Genomic DNA, 23,935 nt, shown 5'->3' on the forward strand with positions numbered 1-23,935 from the left:
GGGGGAGCTGGCCAGAGCATGTGCTGGACTTTGGATGAGACTCAGTCTCTCCACAGGAACCGGGCTGAACTTGCCCAGAGGGGACAGAATGGATCCTATACAGCAACACAGCTTTCAGGCTCCTCAACATCACACTCAAAGCACACTTGTTTTTCTGTCTCCTAGCTTCATAATGTGTCACAGCAGATTTCAATAGCAATCAGCGGCACAACAAAATGTTTCTCTTAATAAATCCAACCTCATATTCAGGTTGGAAAATGTTTTTCATTTTCTTTAAAATTCATACAATTAACAAGGTTAATACTCTGGACTGATCTTTGCAAGTATAATGTAGTGTTTTTTATCTGTCAAAACACTAAAACGTTATAATGCCGAGTTGAAAAACAAAAAAATTATATTTGTCTGTTTTCATATTTTTCTTTTCTAGCCGGGTAAGCTAAAACTTCATTGGAGCGAGGTCTAACAAGGACAGATCAATCATTTCACCCCACAGTGCATTCCTCAGGGCTTGAGCTGTTAAATTAACCGGCTGGTAAATAAATAAGACTGTAAACAGTTTGTCTTCAGTTCACCCATCACACACAAGCATGACCTCTAATTTTAGAAGTATGTACGCCTGTGTGTGAGGTTGTGAAGCTGAGGCAGTCCTTTAAAAACACTATCTCAGACTATATGTGTTAGTATTTTGGAGTATGTGTAGGATGGGGTGGTGAGAGATTTGCAGATGATTAAGATGTTGAAAAGACAGGCAATGTACTGTGATTCACAAACACACAAAGCCAGTCCCTTTATCAGGAAAAGGCGATGGTTTACAAATGTTGAATAGAAACACTGTCATCCAGCAATAATACTCGTATTTATAGTGGTAATCTGTAAGATCTCAGTTTTGTTCTCTTTGGAGGCACCTATGGCGATAATCGGTAATTACGGGAGCACACTTCACAGATATCCAGACAGTGTTGCATGTGTGACATTAACGGTTGGCTCAGTTTTAAACTCTTGATTTTCCTCCCTGACAGTCGCTTTCCCTTTTTAGACTCTTTGCCTTCATCTGAGCGTCAAATTTATTTATTTTTCTTTGCACCATAGGCCATTGGCCATAGTAGATCACTGCTACTCGCAACACTTGCAGAGAGCGGAAAAGCAGCCGCGTAGCTCCGCCTCCCCTCTCTGGCAGACCAACCACTGCTGGGTGCTGGAAAATACGTCACTAACTGGGCGCCACTTGGGATTTTTTCTGCAAAAGTCGCCACAGACACCCAGTCTGTAATACTGAAAATGCAAAGGCTTTCATCAGTTGGCCATAGGCTCAATCACCATTGTGTTCCTCATTCTGCGATAGATAGTGACTTTACAGACATTTATTTACATTAAAATCTTTGGGATTATTACTTTAAAGCTGAGACTGAAATTTGTGTGTGTAGAGGGATTTTCAGGGTACTGGACTTTAGTCAAATCTCACCATACAAAATCTGCATTTTCAATTATTCATGACTTCCTTTAGATTATTTTTAGATTAAAAATGTGTCATAAATGTCCTGATTTCAATCCAAAAATATACAGGCACAAAGAAGCTTCAATCCGGAAATTTTGTATCTGCATTTCTGAACAACAGCACCGGTACGATCCTTGTTGTTTCCCACATCTCTAAAGAGGCTCTTACGGGATAAAATCAGCAATGGCTCACTTATGGCTGAAGACTGCAGCTGCTTGTTGCACTTGTCGCTACATCCTAATCAGTGATATGACAGCAGGTGTTTTCCATCATATGCTGAAGGTAGAACACCTGCTCAGACATCAAAGATTCCTCCCTAAATGACTCAGTGCTGATTTCTCTTTCAAAGTACTTGGTAAGTACTTGGGTACTCTCCCTCCGGCTTAATCATGTACTCTGATGACAGACTGACTTATCACTTTTAGGCTCCACTGTGCCATAACCTTTATTTTGACCAGCCAAGGCCAAATTATTACAGCTTCTCCTCCATCACTACTAGATTAGCATATACACAAGGACCCTGTCTTATTAGCATATTAGCTGCTGGGACTGAGGATTCAGTGCTGTAGCGTGACCACAGGGGGCCATTTCTGCATGCAGGTGACTGTTTCACCCCTGTGGCTGTGACCATGTAAGGCTAGATCAACATGCCTCCTGTGTCACAAAAGTTTGACTCTGAGCAAAATTGAAGAGATTAAGAGGAGGGTCAGCTAAAAGAGAAGTGAGGTACAAGAACAGATATTCTCACAGCAGGCATTGTGACATGTCAAACACAGCTGTATCTAACAACATTGGTGTGCCAGGGCCCTGATGCTGGCTCACTGGATTACCTGCACGCAGAAATGGAATGGAGCCATCTTTAATATTATAAGCTGTACCTTTCCAGCTATGACAAGAAAATGTCTGCTCTGAGAGCCGCCTAATTTTGTGTTGGTAAAAAAAAAAAAAAGGACAGCAGATATGTGAGAAAGAGATGTATGCATGGCTGTGAGGATTACAGGGGACACGTATGTATGTGTGAGGGAAAGAAAGAGAGGGAGAGAAGAACAGGATGACTGATTTCATTGCATTAGAACTGATTGAGGGCGCAGCACTGTCAGAGTGTAGATGTGCAAATGTGAGCATGCATGTAGTGTATGTGTGTGTGTGGTAGTGTGTGGTTGTGTGCATGTGAGCGATTTTCTCATCACACTCTCCATTTCAGGTTATTAGTTTGGGCAGTAAATTAAGTCTAAAAGTGCTATTACTGGTGCAATCCCAAGAACCGGGCTACGCCTGGAGCACTGAAGTGGCAAATACTTTTTCTAACTCCCCTGAAAATCCATATAGTCTTTATTCCCACAATGTGAATATATGTTTCACCAATAAACATTGCGACTTATAAACACTGACAGTATTATATATGATGCACCGAGGCGGCAACACTGAAAGTGGACAATGGACCTGAAAATGTAGTTCTTTTCTCTCATCCCAAACTGCTTTGAACCTGATTGAATTTTGCAGCGAATTCATGCAAATTAAGTCTCTTTTTTTTATAATGCAGCAAAAGAACCATTTTTACCTATAAAGCCAAAATCAGGAAAATAAGGCAGCGGTTTATAAAAAAAAAAAACAAGCCTCTTTTACACTGTGTGCTTTAAATCCATTTATCACAATCTCTTTCATTTATTCCTGCAGGCTAAAAAGGGTGATGGAGAGGAAGAAAGTCAAAAAAACAAACACAGACCAAAGAGCTCGAGAGCAATAATGAGAAATCTTTTTTAAATATTTGCAAGGTGACTTCACATTACTCTTCGTTAATTTCCATCTGCTGCACAGGCTTTCATACATCAGAATTATTTCACAAATTACTCCTCTAGCTTTAAAGCCCTTCCAGGAAAACTTAGCAGGACTTTCTGTTTTAGAACAGAGAGATGCTTTCCATCAAGGGGTCTGGCTTTTGTAATCACGTGGTCCATTACATCCCCAACCCCCTCCCCAAGCACAAACCCGCAACAAGAGCCCTTGGGTGTTTGTCATGGCAGCTCCATAAGTCACCAGGATGGGAGACGGTGACATGGCCCGTCCCTGGGGCCCGGATGCTTTAAGCACTTCCACTGCTGAAACGGCAAAGGATGCTCCTCGTCCATCAACCCATGCCTCTCTGCTTCGGCTGTTGGCCGGTGTGCGCCGCAAACGAACACGTTCAAGCACGCTCAAGCACGCACATACACGCTGAGAGGAAGGAGCCCTGCCATCCATCACACCATCCGTCCCTTACATCATCTGCTTACGTTCCTTTATTCCTTCCCTTTTCTCTCCATACCCTCTCATTCTTGGTGACTGGGACAGAGGACAGCGCAGAAAGAGACGGTATGAAGTGCGTCTCCTGTGGGATGACCTTTGACCACATTAAGACAGATACTCTCTCTTCCTGGGTGTCTTCAATCCTGTTCCTCAATTTGTCATCCTCTCTCAGGAAGAGGGAGAAGTTATATACCGTTGCATACTGTAAAACCCATTTGTCACAAAATGGTTCTTTAAAAAAAGCTTGGGCTGTAAAATAACGAGATCATGAATTTCTTAGACCCCAGTAGTAAAAAGCGTCTTCTAAGGAAGTGTTTCCATTTTTAATAAATAGACGGACAGAGTTGCTGCAAATGGTAGACGTGAGAGAAGAATAGGATAGAGTAAAATGGATTCCCACTTTCAAAAACTAATTGGTTTATTGTGTCTCTTAAGTTAGGAAGACTGTAGTTGAAGGAGGAAATGGGTCCCTGAAGTAAGTCCGGAGTAATATGCTGAGGTTAGGGAAAGGGCGAGAAGGGAGGGAATTAAGGACAAAGAGAGAAAGAGTGTGAAAGAGAATGGGGAAAATGTGTGGAGATAAAAGTGGGCGAGACAAACCTCTCTCTCTTTCTACAGTTGCTAACTCTGGGATGTGTTGAGCAGCTGCAGAAGATGCATGACTGACAGTGTAACAGGAGAAGCATTTACACTGAAGTTTTCTATAAATGCATTCTGGAGTTGCAGTATGTCTTACGTTTGTTGTCCAACATGACTACATTCAACAACAATACAAGTTTTTCATTCACTGTCTGCATTTAATCTACAATTTTTCAGACAATTATGGGGGGAAAGGACAAAAATTAAGTTGGATAGTGAGTAAGACTGACTAATATCTTTAAGAATGACTTATTTTTAGGATAAGGTATTTTTAAACCTGGACCCTATTTTTACAAATGTGGGTGTCAAAATGACTCATAGCAACAAAAACTTTTGGAATCAGTCCAGTAGATAGCATTCGCCGTAGCCGCAATATGGCCGCAACATAATCCCCTGGGGCAACTGCGCCCGATCAATGTACGTCCACTAAAAGTGCTTATTTTTGCCACTGACAGGCTCAGACTGTTACTCCTGGTGTCCAACAACATTACGGAAATTATCCCTACAAAGATCGTCCTTTTTTTAAAGAGTAAGATTCTTCTTGTGTAACCAGAAACGGAAGTCTCGCTCAAGGAGAAGTCTTGCAGCTGGTGAGGTGTTACCGGAACAGGACAGTGGCAACGTGACTTAGTTGGAGATAGGACTTCTTTACCTAGAGGACTGCCAGCAAGAACAGAATTTCAAAAGCCATGGCTGAAAATTTACCGGATTTCGACGTTGAAGATGAGGCATTTGAATTCGATGACCGTCCCTATTTATTTGAGCCAGATGGTGCGTTCCACTTGTACTCGGAAGTCGGAAACCGGAACAGGGAATGACGTCACCCCCGAGTTGAGCTAGCTCTAGCCATTGTTAGCAATACCAGAGGATAACAACGCATTATGCAATATTTTGCGCATGCAATCACCATAACAACATGTCCACAGATAGAAGTTGGACGTGTGAGTACAGCTGATTTAATCGAGACACACAGTTAATACTACAGCTTTCAATTACTGTTGATGCACGGAGATATGAGGTCGGGGTTGGTGAGGTTCCTCCGACTTTCCGAGTCAGAAATCCGACTTCTGGGGGCGTTACAGTTGAAATTTCCGACTTGGAACTCGGACATTCCGACTTCCGAGAACAAATGGAACGCATCAAGAGGATACGGACGAAGAGAGAACGAGCAGAGAGGGGGCAACAGGCAGAGGAGGGGGAACCGGCTGTGGTGGAGGCCATCTACTGGACCAATTCCAAAAGTTTTTGCTCCAATGAGTCATTTTGACCCCAAAATTTGTAAAAAATATGGCCCAGGTTTACAAATACCCAATTTATCCTTTAAGTAAGAGAGAGGGAGATGGAGACAAAGAAAAAGATGGACAGCTGAGAAGGAACAAACAGTGATGTTGGGAGAAGCAGCAATGTCATCAAAAATCCAATTCACTACAAATAGACCATTTGCCAACTTTGTATTCCACCTGGTATATCTCAAATCATCTTCCATCTTTCTGATTTCTTTGTGATTTCTTCTCTCTTTAGAATAATTTTCCAGCGCATCTAGCCTTTCTCTCCGTCTTCCTGCTATGCATTTGGAAGTGACATTGCGAGAACGATCCCAACACGTAGGTGCATTAGCTCAATAAGCAGTTTCTGCTTTGTCAAGCAGCAATTCAATCAATGCCTCCTGTTCCCTACACATAGGCTGCACAAAAGCTGGCAACTCCCATCACTTCTGCTTAGAGAGGCTGAGGAAGGCAGAAAGTAACTCTCTTTTCCATTCAAGATAAAGATAGCATCCTACGGCTGAGTGTGTGCACATGTGAGTGTGTGTGGGGGTGTCCTATTTGCATTACAGAGTATGTCAATAAAAAATCTGTTAACAAAGGACTCGACTCAACAGATAGACTTCTATCAGTTGAAGGTTCCTGGTTGGGTTTTCTTGTAAACAAACAAAGTTGTTCACATTCTGTCCTTGAGCGCAATTCAGTGAAACACTCGTCAAAACACGCACAAGCTGTGTGTACCCTGGAGGTCATCCAAAGGGGATGAATTAATGTCCTTCTTTATGAAACATTTTGAAAGATTATTGTTCTTTAGTTTAAAACCTGCATTATTTACATCCATATTTTATTCTCTCTCTGCTTTTGTTGGCACATCTTGTTACATGATCACCACCTGTAGATTAGATAAGTGGAATACTGTGACACCCTTAGCTGGAATATGTTGTATTCACTTTCATTTCATACACAGCTATTTGATGTGTTTGACTAGTTTGTGAGCACAAGGACACAGAGACCCACATGGAAAAAATGGCTTCACGGTGCAATTATGGGTCAAAAATGTCACAGGTTATCTTGAAATAATCTATTTATTAGAATTTTTTATGTTCGTAAAAATGTTCAAGATTTCATCATGTAAGCTTACATACTTTGTTTTTATCATGTTGTTAAAGGTGGTTTGTGTTGATTGCGCCCCCTGTGGACAATGCCATACCTCTTTGCTGATTTTGTCCTGCACATGCTTAAGTGGTGTTTTTAACAGAAAATCTCACTTAAAATGTTTGTCCTGAAAAATGTAAACAAAGGCAGCGTGCAGTTAATCGATATGTCTGACACCGTCCCCCCCACCAGCAGTTTTAAGGCATTAAAAATAACTGTATAGAAATAACCAATCTTGCTTCTGTAGGTCATATAGAGTAATAACAATTAATTTCAGTCTGTTTTATAACCAGCAAAAAACTCCTCACAGGAGCTTTAACTTAATCTTTGTCATCTTAGCTCATATTTTATTTATCAAATGGATCTGTATAGCTCTCTATGTAACCTTCTGCTGTATTTTATTGGTCCTGGGCACTCACTTTGTGTATTCAGCCAGAGGTATCAAATAGTTTTTTTGGATTATTGTGATGCATGAAAGGTTCATTCGCATATGGATCGTTTTATGTTAATTGCTATTTTATTTCCTAATTATGTTAACTCTGCTTATAAGTGTGACATACTGTTCTTATTACGCTGATTACTAGGGCTGGCAGTTACTAAGAAGGACTAAGAAGTTACATCATGTACTTTTTATTTACCATGAAAAACAGCAGTCAACACAATATTAACAATTTTATGAATTAGAAACCTTATGAACTTTTTTCCAGTTTCAGATTTTTAGTCTCTACATCTGGCTCATGGTTTTGATTAAAGGAACTGGAGTTCAACTTGTGCGAGATTTGGCCACGAGATCTCATAGCGCGAAGAACAAAGCCACACGAGACTAAGAGATATGGGGAAAGGCATACTGTATAACATGCCGAAAATACAATTGTGGCCAAAGCCGACGCTAACAGAGTGTAACATAAACGTCAGTGCAAAACTAACTTACACATGCATGGACGCACACACCATAAAAAGAGCCTGTCGGAGATCACTGATGTCTCCATTGCGGGTGCAGTAAGCAAGTCCATGCCTCCCTTACAAATCGATCACGGGATTTATTCATCGATATTGCGTCATTCAAATGCGAATCGATTACAATCTACAAATCTTCTCTTTTTTTTTTAAACCCAGCCCTAAACATGTTTTTGCCCACCATAAATAAGTACAACTTTATTTGAGAGTTCTAGAGTTATGTTCTCTTTTTACCACGGACAGAACAAAGCTTGAGGCGTTGATAAACGCTAAGGGCAATTTTCATTTTCGAAGGACAGCTGTTTAAAATTTTTTACTAAAAGGTGGATTAGGTCAAAGGCAGCTTGTTTTTTAAAAGTAACAATTTCCAATGTCACTGAACAAATTTTACAGGTTAAAATAGTATTTCACTGTTTTAGTCAGCCTCAGTCTTCAGTGGGATGGTAGATGATCTTTGTTGTGAGCTACACTAATGTCTATAACCGGAGCATTAAAACATTGCTTCTGTATATCTGCATTTGTTTGTTCATTCCACAGTGAGTGGTTGAAAGAGGAAAAAGTCGGCTGTGTGTGCATGGGGGATTGTGGTCTTTCTGTGCCTCATTGTTCTCACAGTGCGTCTGTCCCTATTTAACCTCTGAATGACTTAAAAGTTTAATGTTTTGAGGACGTCTGCCAGTAAACAGTTCAGCTTAAAACTAATTTTAGAGTGAAGAGAAGGAATAAGGGCGTTATGGATTGTTTTTGAGACTGTAAAAGTCGCAGGTCCAATACTTGCAATCCAATCATCCAAGGAATATCAGGCGCTAAATTTGCCTCATCATATTTTCATCCCAAGGTTATAAGTGAATTATTGTGGTGTGTCCTCTGCAGCACTACTTTCCTGTGATGCTTATTTTCTAAACTCAGATATTGAGGAAGTGGAAACAAGCTCTTAACCCAGGCACCTTAGATGTGGATAGGCAGGTGAGACCCTTATCAAAGTTGCAGAACGTGATCACACTGGAGTTAATGTGTACCTGTGTGTCTGTGTGATGGGTAATGTTGCACTGCCTGATAATGCCTGAATAGTTTGGGGTTAGAGATCCAGCTTCAAAATTCCTGTCTGATTTTTGAGCTTAGCTGTGAATAAAGCTTGTCTAACTTGACAACAAGAAAAATCTGGAGCGAGAATGAGGGTTTTAACTTCTGAATACACACAATCAAACAAATACACACCAAAATGCATACAAATACAGACTGAAATGAACTCTGCACATCCTCATTTCCCCGCACATTCAACAGCAGGTGCAGTAAAAAGGGCCAGTTGCTGTGTGGGAGGCGCTGAGGTGTGAAAGAGAGCTCATGCACAATTGATGGCTGCCGACAATGTCTGCAAAACGGAATAATGTGCCATTCAGTAGCCATTCACTATATATGAGACTAAACTAAGAGGGATCGGGGAGCATGACAGACCTCAAGGAAAGCCAGAAGACAGATGAGAGGCAGTGCTGTGGGAGCTGGGAAGAGAGATCAACACATCTGAGTACAGCCTTGACTCTGTCTGGCTTGCAGCATCTAAATCCCCCTGGCTTTCCAGGCTTATCTCCCCACTGACATTACTCTTTCAAACAAAAATCACTGAAATCCTTTGGTCACACCAGCAAGCTCAAGTATACAGGTGCACACAGACTCATTTATCCAAAATCAAATAGATTACATGAGAGCTCTAACTGCACTGCTTTGTTTAATAGCTTTTTATGTATTACTGGGCCCGCTGCTGGCTGGCTACACTCTTCTATTTCAGTGTGGTCCATGATAATGTTTGAATAAGACGGCAGAATCTGCTATAGAGGTACACAAACGGTCATCTTCAATACAATTAGGAACCATTTAGAGTTTGGAATTTGGAAGTGAACATATTTGCCTAAGTGTCACCTAAAACATCAGCCATTATCCCCTAGGGGAAAGGAATATCAATACCCAATTTCATGTCAATCCAACCACCGTTACACCAAGCATGATGTAGCCCACAGTCAGCAAGAACATCGACGTCCTTAAGTCAAGGTGTTCACCCAAAAAATAGAAGCTTCTTAAAAAACCCTCTTGTTTCCTGCATTTTGTCTTCCTTGGCCTCCCCTCAGCCAATCCTCTCCCCTCCACACTCTGCAGGTTGCCTTGGAAACAGTAAAGGCCCACCAGAGAAGACTTTGTGGAAAGGGAAGTGCCGATGCGTAAACATGCAGGTTTGTGGGGAATATGAGAATACGAAATGCACCCCTTTTTCTTAGAATCCAGTAAACACAGAAAACCTCCTGGCCATGTACTCATTACTGTTCAGTTTGTCTTCCAACCTGCGTTTTGGAATGTCATTTTAAACAGCAAGTGACAAGAATATGGAGCTACAGCCTTCAGTACATACAGAAGAGTAGCTATCCTTTGCTGAATTATACAGAGACATGCCTAACCTTGTCCTGTCGAGAGGTCAAATGCCAATTCAGACCGACACTCCATTACCCATGTCTCCTTCAATTCACTTCAGTTTTCCATCAGCTTAGTTATCTGACTAGTGCAGAGAATAGAGCAGCGATGGCTTGATTAAGCAAAGGTGCATTGGAATGATTAATCAATACCTTTATTTAACCTTGGCTTTTGCCCTAAATCTCTCACTGTCTCTTTCTTTTCGTCTGCTATGGTGAAAAGCAAGGCGATCCCAGGTTCACGTCACACTGGTGAAAAGACTTGGGTTGCACCGAATGAGAAAATCAGGGCCGATATCGATGTTTAAAACAACAATTTTGCCGATGTCCAATACTGATGTTTTTTTCAATAACTGTAGTTTTTGTAATTATTAATGCTTCGTTGGGGTAAAGGGCCAAAATTAACTTCAATCATTAAAAAATTAAAAAATTTCAGAAAGCATGAATTCAATCTTTCAAATTCCAATACATCTTTTTGGAATCACCTGGTCATAGTACAAACATTTTTCAGTGTTTACATAGCCTAACAAATCTTTCTGAAAACAAAACACTTTTATGTAACAATTAAATTTACTGCACAATTAAAGCACAATTTTAAATAATAAAAACATCGGCAACTGCCATCAGTGTATGCCACCTAATTTGCCGATGGGTCAATGTCTGCCAACACGGCTGATATCAGACAATTCCTTTGTTGAGCCGATGCAACGTGCATCCCTAGAACGAACTATACGTCTCTGATCCACAAAAAAAGCACAAACAACAAAAGCATCTTCCAGTGATGTAGTGGATATAAATATCCTCATTCATCTTTATCAGGTGTCATTTCACCTCTGATAATATCCACCTCCACCACTGTGTGTGAACTGTCCAAAGAGCAAAGACACAAAAAGAAATAGATTTCTCAATAGTTATAATGATTCCAAAGACAAAGTTAGTTTCATATTGTTGCTAACTTAACAGCTCAGTCATTCAGACCTAAATGAGTAAATGAGGAGCTCAGTCACTAAAATGATAAACAGTGTCCAGAGTCAACAAAACTGGCAGATGACAAACATGCTTCTAAGCCAAAAATGAGTCAGAGTTCAGATTAACAAAAGTATTCAATAAAGGAGTGTTAATATGATTTAATTACTTTACTTCTGCGCTATGTGCCATTTTGCAAAATGAGATGGCCTCCCAATGATCAATGTATAATGATCAGCGCCTGACACCACCACAACCACAACTGATTTTCCCGAAGTTCAGGAGTGTGAGTGCTCCGTCTCAGAAGTGCAACAAAACCACTGAGGCTCAACATCAGCTTTACCAGTCAGGCCTTTATAACAAAGGAATGAATACAATCCATTTGTATTTGTGAATACAAAAAACATCTGGAAATGAACACATGCTTGCAAAACATATTGCTAACCCCTACCTCATGAGCTTTTCACCTCAACTGTTTTTATATTCTGGTTGTAATTGTAAGCTCTGTAGTTTGTGTTTCTGTCTTGGAAGCTTAAAGTAATCGATATGTATATATTATTTCGTGTTATTATCTTTACACATAACAGCACATAGGCCAATAAAAATAGTCTAGAATCTAGTTGCTTTATTCTTTGACAAAAAAAAATAGACACAACAGAAGACAGAACAGAAGATGCAATTTTTGCATTCATTGGTTTAGTGATTCATTTGATTTAATGCTGTTCTGCTATCTGTCAAAGTATATTGAGACCTGTTATTATATAGCCAATCAAATCTAGTGGTTAGATCATTGTGTCCATAAAAGGAAAAGCAGACACTGAGCAAGACAGCAACTTGCTACAAAACACAAGAGCCAGACTTTACCTTAATTCGTTTTTCTGCTCAAGTTTCCTTCATAATGAACTTACAAACATGAACACACAAACATTCCCTGAGAACAAGTTTGCTGCTAATTTTACTTTACAGGTTAGATAGCCAGTTAGCAGCTCAGCTGCAGCAATTTAAACAGCCTGTAAAAATAACAGCCATTGTTACTTTGGTCCACTTAGAGGTTAATGTGATTCTTAATCTTCAAAACTGCTAAAAATAGCCTGTTTGTCCATGGCATGTAGGCTACAGTGCAAATTAGTTTTACATGACTCTTATTCCCTGCTGTGAAACATGCCATGTCCCTACAGCTGCCAGCTTCTGCCAATCAAACTCAGACAGCAATATGCCCCTGCAGCCAGCTGATACAAAAATGACCATTTCTGATATTTCAGAGTTCCTGTTGTTAATATTAACAGTAAAATACATTTTTCATCTACTGAAGGGGAACATATGATTTCTCTCGTACTCAAAAATATTACCTACTTCCTATATTTGGCTGGCTGAGTGATCTGTTCCAATGGTCTGATAAAAACGGGCATCATTTCACTACATTTATAATACAGATCATGTCAAGAGTACTACGGCTCTATCGCTATGTTCCTATGAAAGGTCATTACGGACAAAAGGTCAAGTGTTTCAGCCTTATGCAGAGAGTATCCTGTGCATGAGTGCAGCCTCTTTACTCCATGGAGTTCTGTTTTGGCTCAACTAACTCCAAGCACTGCCTTTAGTCTGTACGCTCTGCTTCACCAGTTAAATCATCCTGTCATCCTTATTTCTCATGCTCACAATTTTTTTGACCCGCTGCCTGATCTGCGTGTATGACAGCTGGCAAAGTATTAGTTTATTTTTTAATAGAGTGGGAGCTTCAGTCACCTTAGCTAGCATATGAGGAAAATAACAAGACAGGTAAACTAAATTAGCAAAGAATTATGAGCCGTGAAAGACCCTTAAGAAACAATTTATTGATATTACCTTCATTTCTGAGGATTTATAATTTGAATAGACTATTGCACCTGCAATATAAGTGGTTTGACTGTTTCCATTAAGATCCTTGGTTACAAGTCTAAAGCAGCTTCTGTCATCAGCCCAGCAATCGTCATCGAGTAAACCACATTCAAGTATTTTGTGATACTGAAATAAAAAACATTTGGCCAAATATTGATGTGGAGTTATATGGGATGACTCATACAATCATAAGATCCATTACATTTCTGTGTTCAGGCACATGGCCCATTATTGATTTCTTCACTCGTGTCTCACTATTGTTATAATTACAATATGATTACCCATGAGATCATGCCTTTCTCCCCTTTATTTAACTTCGTATTACCCTTCTTAATGAAGTTATTTTAAACTTCTAGAAAACCCATTTTATGTAATCATCTTATCTACATATTCTGTAGTCTTCCCCTTCTTCCTTTACCCCCTCAGGACTGGACTCAACAGGACTTGGTGTGAAAGAAGTTTCCTTGCTTCAAATCCCAGCCTGTATTCCCTGAGCTAGCCTCCTCTTTGATTGCAGACCTACTGTACGTGTATATTTCCCTGCGGAGGGGCCGATCTACAGTCAATGTTTGCTTCATCCTTTTCATTTCCTTTAAACTTAAGGATCAAGAAGGAACACAGGTGTTTTGTAACAGACACCAACATTTGGTATAGAAGAAACAATTCAGATCAAATGCATTATTCAGACTCATCAATATCTGATGATAACATGAACACTGCTGGAAATCCATACCATTCTGCGGATGTGCAAAGGAAGCTCAGAGCGCAATGCTGCCGCTAAATCAAGTAGAATTTGGAGGTGATCCATGTAAAGCTCACACATAAACCATGCGTTCACGTCATTGTCACTCAAAACACAGGAGCTGCACATCCATGCATATCATTAGGGTATATATATATATATATATATATATATATATATATATATATATATATATATATATATATATATATATATATATATATATATATATATATATATATAGGAAATGAAGCAGAATTCCACTCTAAACTCACACAGCAGACGCCAATTTTACCTCCCACCCACTCTTACAAAGATTGCTCTCCCTAAAAAATCCTCCCTTTGACACAACACCTCTGTTTGTTCCTAGTCTTTGCCTCATTACTCTGATTTGCGACTGTGAATCAAGGTCTCAAATAGAGCATGTAGCGATGCCAAATGATGGGTAAGAGACAAACACAAAACAAACAGGTGTGCCTTCACTTTACGCTTCAGCGACAGCATGTTTGCATCAAGAGCTTGAGTCAGGAGCACACAAAGGCAGACATCGAGACGCACTCATAGATCAGCACGAGGGTAAACACAAATCAGCTAAAAGCCCAGTTTGTTTGTGACTTGTGAAGATATTAGTCGATTTCCAAGCAGTCGGAGGAGGAAAGTTTTTCTCCATGACACCTCCTGGTTGTCCGTCTTCCCTCCAGTAAATCAACCCTAAACGGTCCGAGCCGTTTTACCCCTGTTGGCGTCAAAACATTGGAAATGCAACTGAGTAGAGCAAACATTGATTCTCTATATGAGAGAAATAAGTACAACAAACACAGCTGACTCATGTGACTGTGCCGAGGGAATGATATTATGAGGTGCTTTTGTGTGTGTGCAAGTGTGTATGGACACATTTCCTTCCTAGCTTATGTGTCTGTGCGATTGGTAAAGATTCTGCACAGTGATTTATCACAGTGAAGACAGAATTATTCACAGTCCAATACAGAACAATCAGCAATCTTTTATCTAGTCAGTAATCATTGACTTCAATCATGTGTGTTAACAGCCACTGAAAGTCAATTAAGTCCACTAATTCAATTAAATTTGCACACAGAGATTAAGAAATTTCACCATAAAAACCTACACTACTACTCTTAGCAGCTTTGTCACAACCACCCAGAATAAATATACTAGACCTTAAATTCGACCTTTAACATTAAGGTGGCTAACAAGTGAACACTCAACAGTCGATGAGGTCTGAAAGGGATGACTGGGGGGAATTGCCGATGGCTGATCGATAAGTCCGACCTGATGAATTGCTGTGCATTCGAGCAGCATAGTAAACGGAGAAATGATTAAACACAGCAGCCAAGCAGGAGCCGCTTGGTTGATATCAATTAAAGCAATGAGAGAGAATGCACTGGTTACTGTTCATAACCATCACTGGGTATTTCATCATAGATGGTAGCGTGCATGCAGGGCAATCTTAATGATGTATTAGATTACACCGCTGCCTAATGATAAATGTGGTTTTATTGGAGCCTGCCATACTGGAGTCTGCACTAAATACAATTTACACTATTAAAAGTTTAACTCCAATCAAACTAATTGGAAAGAAGCAATTGAGGGGAACCAAAAAGACTGCAAAAAATACCTGACACAACAGATAGGATGATTATATACTGTCTTTCTCTATAACTTTTTAACTCCAACAGCTGAGCATTTTCTGGATCAATACACTGTCACAGCAATTTACCTGCAAGAGAAGAGAGTAAATAAGCCACTAAATAATAAACTGTCAGAAACAATAGAGGAGAGGCCTAATATGGTATTGCCTGGATTCTCGATACACAGCATATCCGCAGACCTCCTCTAACTCCCACCTGCTGAGCGTCTCTGTCACACTGAGCAAAACGCAGAACCCCTGCTATGTGATCAATATAGATACCTCCTCTAATAGTTTTATACTCTTTCTATCCCCTGCAACTTCTCTGTATGTGACAAGGGACTGAATATGACATGAAAACATAACAATCCATGCACCTTCCCCCTCCCTCACAATCTCAAGGGCTTGGTTCCCCTGCAGGTCTGGCCTTCAATTACCCAAGCATAAGTGGACACTAATTCGCTTCAAGCTCCAAGCTTTTTCAGCCACATTGCTTACACCTAACACCTACTCTCGTATCGGCACTTGGCAGTGAAGAAGACAAATGCCAATTAGATAAACAAGAAAAGAGCACAGAATTCACAGAGCTTTCGGTCAGGCACTTCAGTTTTTTTTTACTTTGTGCTGCTTGCTTGTTGTAACAAAAAAAAAAGCTCCATGAACAAAAGGAGATTCATCACCTCGGTCTCAAAGGTGGATTTACTTTTGAGCATACTGTACAAGCACTCACATGCATAGTCTGAAGCACATTTCTATCTCATCTGAGCTCAGAAACAATGGCACCCTAATCCAAGGACAATACAGGCACTAATCCACACAAAACAGGGATTGCAGAGAGAGAGAAAAATGTGGGGGTGAGGGAGAAAAAGAGCTAGCACGCTAACAAGCAAAGGACGCTAATCCTGATGAGAGATATAGGCCTGGAGAGAGGATACAAATTACTGTTAGAGAGGGCAAGACAAAATGAAGCAAGAGATAAAGCAGAAGAATAGAGAGGGATGAAAAAGATGGTTAGGTTAAGTTGATTTTACATGGACAAAGCAATAACGTCAGAACGGCAACACACAATTATGCATGAGCACCAGAGGCTTTGTATTTAGAGAGAAGTAGGAGTACGGTTCAGCGTTAATGGTCAAGACATCAAAGGACATTTAAAAGACAACAACAAAGATGCCTATTTTGTAGTTTGGCATCTAATTAAAAAGAGAACTTAATAAGCAACAGCTTATTAATTTGATCAATGACAGTTTCTGTAAAAATCAAAGGCGTCTAGTTAAAACTGAATATGTGACTGAAAAGTCAAAGAGGCAACAGATTGCATGCCAATGAATGTGAGAACACACAAAATCTAGCAAACACACACACACACACACACACCAATGACTGTATATAGATGGACGACTCGTCTCCATCTGCTCTCATTGTACGAAAGTGAAGCCAAAATAGCCCCTATGATAGGCGCTGCCATCTTTCGATGGTGATGTCATTTGGAGCCAGAGCTGTGCAGTAGAGATCGGCGAGTGGAGCCACCGTAGCAACTTCCGCTAACTAAAACACACATAAAACTTACCGGAAAAAAACACAAAGATCCTGCACGCCGGCGTATTTAACAGCAGAACAGCTTCTTGTGTTGGTCTGAAGCAGACGTTCACAGATATGTAAACTTCGATGACTGTAGTGGTTGTTTTACTTTTGCTTCCTCTCGCTGTTCCTCTTCTACTCTGTTAATCAGGAACAGTTTGGCTGCAGGAGCCGTATTTGCCAACAGAGCTGTCAATCATCCTTTTTACAGCATCAAATAACTAATTAAAATGAACTTAAATCACGTTAATCAGCATGTTAAGAACTAACTATAATGACAGAAACCGTGTTCGAGACATATTTGGTATGTATTTTGATTTTATAGTTTGACTCATGTCCCATCTGTTAACATGGAGGAGGCAGGCTTTATGACGTATACTGCAGTCAGTCAGCAGGGGGCGCTCGAATGGTTTTGGCTTCACTTTTAGGGAGATGTCATGTCGTCCATCTTTTTATACAGTCTATGACACACGCACACAAGTCTGACTGCATTTCCATTTTGAGGACTTTATTACGTTGATTTGATGTGCGATTATTGCTCAAACTAATTCAGAACTAGCTGATATGAATTTAAAGTTCAAACCAAGAAACATGGATCTAAAAGTACCTGATTGTTATTTATTCTCACAAGGCTCCACAGACTGAAAAAAATATAGAAGACTATGCCGCTTACCGTTATTGAAGTTACCCAACACTTCTGCATCATACACTGAACTTGATTTATTCTAACACGCCTCATTGAAAAGAGGGCACAGTTTGAAAAGGTGAACTATCACCCTTACTTACAGCAAGTTGACTGCTGAGGGTTATCTCAGGCTAGAATTAATCACATCAAAGTCTACGATCCACAGAGCTGAGCAGATGACATTTACAAGAGGCCAACCGAGGCGCTTAATTACACACTTTCATAAAGTGGCAGAATTAGTGAGCCAGACTGGTGCCGCACATTAACAGTGGACGAACAACAACACTAGCAACCTTTTGGAGAAGTCAAGCCATACAAGTAAACTGGATGAAATGTTTTGGGTGACATTTAATGCGGTCAAAACCCTTATAACCATGTCACATGGTGTCACAGGAGAAGTGAGAGCAGTTTGGGTTGCTGCTGCTTTTTGAGGAGATGAGCTCACAGACTAAAAAATGCATGGCTGCGGAGAAGGGTGAGTGCAGTGCATGAGTAACGGTGCAGCAAATGTGCCGTGTGGTGTTTCTTGTGTTCGTCTGACCTGCTTTTTGCGATGATGAATCTCCAACAGGGTGGAGCAAGAAGATTCCCCCATAGCTTCCCACATTACCTCACAGCTGAGTCATCCTCGTCTCTTTATCGCTCAGACTTCAATCATAATATCTCTTTTTCTGTTTATTTGTCTAATCCTGTTTTTACTCTTCTCCCTTACCAAAGGTTTTTCTTTTTAAAATCCCTCTCAGTGCTTTCTCAGGCTAACCCCTCTCCACCAGTTGATGTCCCCCTCTCTCCCGTGTCTCCCCCTCATCCCCCTCTCGTTGTTAGGATGCAGAGAGTGTAGGCCCTGTCAGGATAGAAACAGCAGCAAGCAAAGAGCCTTTTCAGAGAAGCCAAAATAGACAGGCATGCACCTCAATGTTCACTCTTCCTGACTGCACAGCCGACAGCCTTGTATGTACTTCATGTGCAGTAAAGAAATGTACACAACCACATTCCCTCACACACACACTGCTGACACATCATGCCCACTACCCTGTAATCACCTCAGACTGTCTGTCACTTTGTGCCATTCTCACACTGCTCACACCTCAGCTGCCGTCGCACAGTGGGACAGAGCAATCCACCAACATGTGTTCAGGCCATTACAAAGTCACACATATGCACTCTCAAACAGGCACTCCACACACAAGCATACACACATGCCGTTCGCTCCGGGCACTCGGTCAAACATCCATCTAGGAAACTAGGGTCAGTTTTCCAATCTGCCCTGCATGGTTTTCACAATTGAACTGTCGGAGAAACACAAGTGGAAATGCTCACTGTCTCCCTGTGAGCATTACATAACTCCATGAGTTGATTTTAATTATTAGCTGTAGTGTTAATTTGTAGCACTAAGATGGAACAATGAACAAGCATCTTTTCAAATTAAAATACAGTCATACAGTTGTGCGCACTACTACTGCTGTATTCATCCATTGCCTTAGTCCATTGCAGGGAGTGTACATCAAATAAAGTCTGATAATACTGGAAGCAGATGTCTTATGGTGCTTTCACACCCGACAGCTTTGGTCCGGACTTTTGGACTTTACTCTCAAAGAGAACCGACAGACCATGGCCTACCAGAAAAGACGGGACTCTGTCCGTTTCCAAATGAACCACAGTCCTGTTCGATTCAGATGAGAACATAAATGAACTTAAAGTAGGATCTAATACAGGAAGCAAACCAAAAAACTGTGCATTGTGGGTTGTTAATGGATGTGGACACTTGCAGAGACAGCCACGCAGCCAGGCAGCAAAGTGAGTAGAGGAAAATTGTCGGGGAGTGACAAGGTGAGGGCTTTAATAGCAATGTGGACTGACCAAACAACTTCACAAATGCTTGTCAAAACGCACAAGAAAACAGAGGTATTCAAACTGTTCAGTGAAAAAGGAGAATGGAACTGATCGAACTGTGAAACAATGTTGGTTAAAAGTGAAAAAAAAACTTCAACACTCAAACATTAAAGTCTGCGATCGTGTTGAGTGTGATTGAGGAGTGTGCTCGCTCTCTTTATTTACGTCAGGGAGTTTACCCACGTGGAAATTCTGACCAACCAGAGAGCAGTTTCCTCACGCATCAAAACTTTTGGTCCGCTGGTAAATGCTGCCCTGTGAACACAAACCAAACTCCAAAATGCAACATTGTAACAATTTGGTCTTTGATTCGGATCCATCAAATGGACTTTAGGTGTGAAACCACCCTTACATGTGATCTAAAAGAGACAGATCTACATCACCTGTTGTATCAAGAACAGCTCACTGAAGAGATTATATCCCGAGCTTTCCAGTCAGTGACTACATTTTTACAATTGTGCCATGTCTCATTTCTGGTTTCATTCAGACCTGCCAACCTTGTCAAAATAGTTTGAGTACCACTTGTGTTGTGCAGCTTTTTTCGCAGACTTTTGCAACTCCATTGCTTTGCACGCAGTAATTTCCCCATTCACTGGCTGGAAATCGGTTATAAAAAAACAATAAAACCTGTATTTTTGATTACAATACCTTTAATAAAGAGCCACAAGTTAACTGCATTGAATTATTTCAATACTTATTTAATTAAAATTAATTAAAAATTATTTTAATATGTATTTAATTAAAATGGTAATAATTTATTTTGTATATTGCAATAGGTGTTTTTGTTTTCAAGAATGTAATAATTAAATTGGCTTACAGCACATATGCACACATCACAGGGGCTAATTTATATATTACCTGCAGCTCCCTGGTGGCTTATGTCCACATCATAATTGCACACTGTGCAAAATGCATGATGAGGAATTTTAGAGGGTCAGAAACATGGCCACTGTTCTTGATATTTACTCAAAAACTTCTGGGGGACATGGACCCTCTTCTTTTTGGCAGGTCTGCTGCCCTGCCCTTATATACAGGCCTACTCTATCCGCAATAGATATATATAAAGGCTAAAATACACACACAGACATATGCACCGCTGCCTCTTCTTTCTCTTTGACGATGCACTGGGGAGGAGAACATGATCGATAGATTTGCTAAGAAAAAAACCTCGCAATTTTCTTTTTTTTTTTCACTTAGACTTCGGCTCGAATGTTTCCACAGTGAAAGTAACGTTACGTGTAACGGTTCACATTTACCAAAACCTGGCAGGTCCGCTGACACACACACACACACACACACACACACACACACACACACACACACAGTTTACCTTTTTAAGCGCCAACTGCAGCGAGTGGGGAACGGAGGACGGAGAGGGAGGCAGAGGTCAGGAGGAGGCAGGGAGGAGGGGGACAGGGATGGTACGCTATAGGTTCGGCAGACTCGTTATTCTCCGCTTTTCTACAATGATTGGCTGAAACTGCTTCACCACGCTGCTGCATCGTGTTGTCAGAAATGAGTACCGCACGTGCACATTTGCCACAGAACTCACATGTCCGCAGCTTTTTGCGTAGTTTAGAGGGGCAAGTTGTACCAGCGTATTTAGATGTTAAATTGCGTACTTGCTATGCGAAATGCGTACAGGTTGGCAGGTCTGTTTCATTACAGGTAGTTGACCACGAGCACTTACAGACAACTGGTGGTGTAGATGGACAGACGCACACATTTCTTCAGCTGCATCAAGCTCCACAAACAAACTCATCCAAAGCCACAGGTTCACAGGGAAGGATGACCTTTCTGTACATGCTCCACTGCACAGCAGATGCATCGCGCTATGTCTGAGTGTACACTCCTGGGCCCACTCGTGTGAATGGGTGCACTTGAACGTCTTCTGTGCTGATGTGTTTGTGTGTCTATGTGCAACTATGGTGTCGTTGTTTTCTACTCCTTATCTGGAGAGCAAAACAACAACTTGTCCTGACCGCAGACCAGACCCTGTCTTGCCGGCCATTCACCCAGAAAACAAATAGAGGGCAAGAAGGGATGAGGGAAGAGACCCAAAAAAATATGTGTGTCTTGCAGTGCTGTGCAGAGCAGACATGCAATGACTTGCGGGGCAATGGAAACTGTCAAGCGCTCTCTTTGCTCATGTCAGTTCTATAAAAAGAGGGGGGGTGAATAAAGAAAATATGAAAAATAATCCCAAAAAGGCTCAGATGTGGGATTCAGTATCAAATATTAACATAATGTGAAGCAGGGGAAGAGACGGCTGGAAGGATTTCAACAACAACATCACATCTTAACCGAACCGGACCAGTCACTTTAGGTTAAGAACAATAAAACGCATGATGCAGAAACATTAAACTGTCTCTATGGAGAATAAACAATACATTGAAATCATTGAAAAAAGTCAGTGTGCATGCCAGGCATAAGTGTCTGTTTATGTTGGGCTGTTTGTGCGTGTCTGTCTGGGAGAGAGAGTTGAAACAGTCTTCATTAGGCTGAAGGAGAACTGCCACACAACAATCAGCCATTAATTAAGTGTCAGAAGCATTTAACGGTCAGACACGCTGCCGGCCGATTCCCATGCCAGACACTAATAACAGCTACAATCTGCCAGATCGGAAGCTCTGCTTATCCGGACGTGCCAGACAGGCCTGATTTTACAAGAAAATTAGTCAATACATTTAGATAGATGACATCCATAATAGCTAGGTTTTTATTAACCATTAACTAAGTTCAGGCTCTTAAAGCCCATTCCAAGAGGAAGCACTTGCTGCTGCCTCGTCCACTTTAAGCACATCTGCCACTGTGGTGTCCTGTCCAGTGCTCTCTGTAGCAATATGCATGCAAAACCACATCCAATACGCCAAGAAATCTGTAGTTGCAACAAGCAGTGTTTGGTTTATGTAGAAACTAGACAGAACCACAGGTGCAACTGTATCCAGTAATAATGAATGAACTTGCACTGGCTTCTCTGACGCATTTTACCATCAATTACAGCAACTGCAAGAGCATTTCAAGTTTAAAAGTTTTACATAAGCTGGTGTTTTATAGATAACAATAATAACCATTCAGCAAAGGTTCGAAAAATTAAATAATACTGGCGTCAGGTCTAAAAATGCTTATGCAAGAAATTGCAAAGCAAATACTATTTGTTAGAAGGCTTTCAAGGTTCCACTGCTGAATTAATTCTCCAAACAAATTCTATAGAGAGTTGATGAAAATACTTCAAAAGGCCCAGGCTTCGCCTTATACAGCAGCAAAATATAGGATCAACATGTTTTGGACCTGGTTAGTCACTGAGGACACACAAATGTAAGCAGGAAAACACACACATCAGCTTTGTTTGCAGAAAGTCCAGGTGAGGATTTTAACCATATGGTTCTTTAGAAATAACAGAAGTGAGTCGCCTCTTGGGGGAGAAAAGACATCAATAAACCACTGAACCTTAATATGCAAAAAAACAAAACAATAGCCGGGTCTGGAGGCATCCACATCTCACTTTTAACTCAGACAAGGTTAACATTGTACCCATATTACAGATGCTTGAGCGCTGCTATGGCAACTGCACAACTCCAGTGAGTGTTTGTGCTTGAAAATAATACAGGGTGTTTTGGGACTTCATGACCATTAGCTACTCCTTCATGATCTGCCATTTAGTAATTGCACACCTCAGTTTGGCACACTGACATTGTCAGATTTGTTAATTAGAGTTATACAGCATATGGCTGCCATACAGAAAGGCTAGAATATCTCATTTTAGCCCCTAGTCGAAGTAATTATTCGCAGTTTAACAGCTCCTTCTCATGGCAGACAGACTAAATAGTCAAACACAGATGTAACTTACAGCATAAATTAAGTCTAAAATACTTATAGCTGTTGTAGAGATAGGGTCCTGTTATAGTGGGCTCACTACAGGAACTGGAACAGGAATGTCTTTATACAATCACTTTTACTGTAATGAAACTAAAATACCTGCAATAAGAATGATCACTGGTATGAAAGACAGACTGACAGAGTGGAAAATATCGATATAGTGGAAAGTATCAATATCGCCATATATTGTCGTCCCAACTGGTGCGATACCATTATCGTATCGCTGGCACCAAATATCGATTATTATTAGTTTTTTTTTTTTTTAAATCAGCGCTCTAAACAGTTAAACCAATTTGAGTTACTGCATCATTGTTTCTCAATTTGTGTCAAAATCTGTGAAACTGAAAATTCTGCACTTAAGCTTTTACGGGGCAAATTTTGTTTTCTTCAGTTTATGAGATATTGTG

At 40.6% G+C, this 23,935-nt stretch overlaps 1 protein-coding gene across 1 annotated transcript in view; it reads right to left on the minus strand.

Moving 5' to 3' along the window:
- The window catches only part of csmd2 (CUB and Sushi multiple domains 2), a 253,256-nt gene that overhangs the window by 177,995 nt on the left and 51,326 nt on the right, over nt 1-23,935 (minus strand). The window lies entirely within an intron of this gene.

Source organism: Semicossyphus pulcher, unplaced genomic scaffold, assembly GCF_022749685.1.
Source record: "Semicossyphus pulcher isolate SPU_LCO1_2020_fin unplaced genomic scaffold, fSemPul1.0.p SCAF_5, whole genome shotgun sequence".
Taxonomy (NCBI): domain Eukaryota; kingdom Metazoa; phylum Chordata; class Actinopteri; order Labriformes; family Labridae; genus Semicossyphus; species Semicossyphus pulcher.